This window comes from Scomber japonicus, chromosome 9, assembly GCF_027409825.1.
Source record: "Scomber japonicus isolate fScoJap1 chromosome 9, fScoJap1.pri, whole genome shotgun sequence".
NCBI lineage: Eukaryota > Metazoa > Chordata > Actinopteri > Scombriformes > Scombridae > Scomber > Scomber japonicus.
In genome coordinates this window covers 35426004-35427481 of record NC_070586.1, presented here as the reverse complement: position 1 = coordinate 35427481, position 1478 = coordinate 35426004, and positions in this window count along the sequence as shown.

Here is a 1478-nt window from a genome sequence, read left to right as displayed (position 1 = left end):
GGCCTGGAGTCCTGCCTCACAGCCTTACATCCTGAGGATGTGTCTAACTAATGGGTAGAGAGAACAGATGCTCTGCACTGTAATGCTGCTGGGCCCTCATGCCCTGCAGGGAAGCAATGAAGGAAGTGATGGAGGATAAATCAATAACCAATCCTCAGAGATGGACAGGTAAAAGACCAGAGGAGGAAAGAGGAGAGAGCATCTAAAAGATTCTCTCATTCTGGTCCTGAAAAGAGTCTTGAGGATAATGTTAAGATTTCATCACAAAATGATGTGAGGACCCCATGTAATAAGGAGAGTATTCACATAGGCTGAAAATCACTGGAACTGAAATTCACTGATGCCCTGTGTATGGTCATGTAAGGGCAAATCATTCATTATTTATGGTTTGGCAAAGAAAAACTTTATTTGCATTCAAAACTTTCCTCTGTAGAACTTTCTTTTTATATTTGCATGACAATGCAAAGAAGAAGGGAGAAAATACATTTAACATTTAAAACAACTGGTATCAAATTGCAGAATTGCAGAAGTTATTGCTTAATATTACCAAATAGTTGTAATTTAAATTCGAATTTGCACTGGAGGGATTTTGAGTAGGTATCTGGTTCATTTTGATCTACATTATTTAAAGGGGCACTTCACTGATTTTCCACTTGAAAATATATCTTCTGTGGCTCTGGAGTTGCTCTTTGGTCTAAATAACGATGTCAAAAGGGTTTATCTGAGTTGGGGCTGGAAGACTGCAAATTTACAACAGAAAGCATGCATTAAATCCTGGGGTGTGGAGATGAGGAATTGCATGGATACCATGTTGCAATATGGGAAGTGTAATATCCACTGACTCATATATATACAGTATAGGCCAAAAGTGCTCTGCTATTCCTATTTGCACCTTTCTCTTGCTAGTCAATTTTATGTTTGAATCACTGAATCTTGTCACATTTCCCTCAATAATACTAATCATGCATGACTTAATCTGCTTCCATAATGTCTTTTTTCCCTCATTTGTTATTCCTCTTGTGTTCAGCTGCAGAATGCGTGCTTTTCTTTTTCCCTTTTTTTTTTTTTTTTTAAAAATGGAAGTTGCAAAATCAGTCAAGGAATGGCTTTTGAATGCACAATATATACTTTGCTGAATCAGAAATTTTGAGTTCATAATTCACAATTGTGAATTCACGAGCTTGTTGAGTACTGGCACCATGAGAAAAGAGCCTTCGAAGTATTCCTCCATCATGTGTTTGTAGATTTCCATTCGACCAAGCAGTACTCTACAAAGTAGCTCCCAATTAACTGGGCTGTTGCAGCATTTGGTTCGAAGGAATTTGTGCAAATAGTTTCATGTGATGGTACGTAACTCAGCGTGCTCATGGTTGCGGCCACCGCAGGAGTCAAGAATTGTTGTGTAAATAATTGCTGTATTATTCTGTCAATGTGCACCGTCTGTCTCAGCAGGCAAACTACTCCGCTCACTGTTTGCT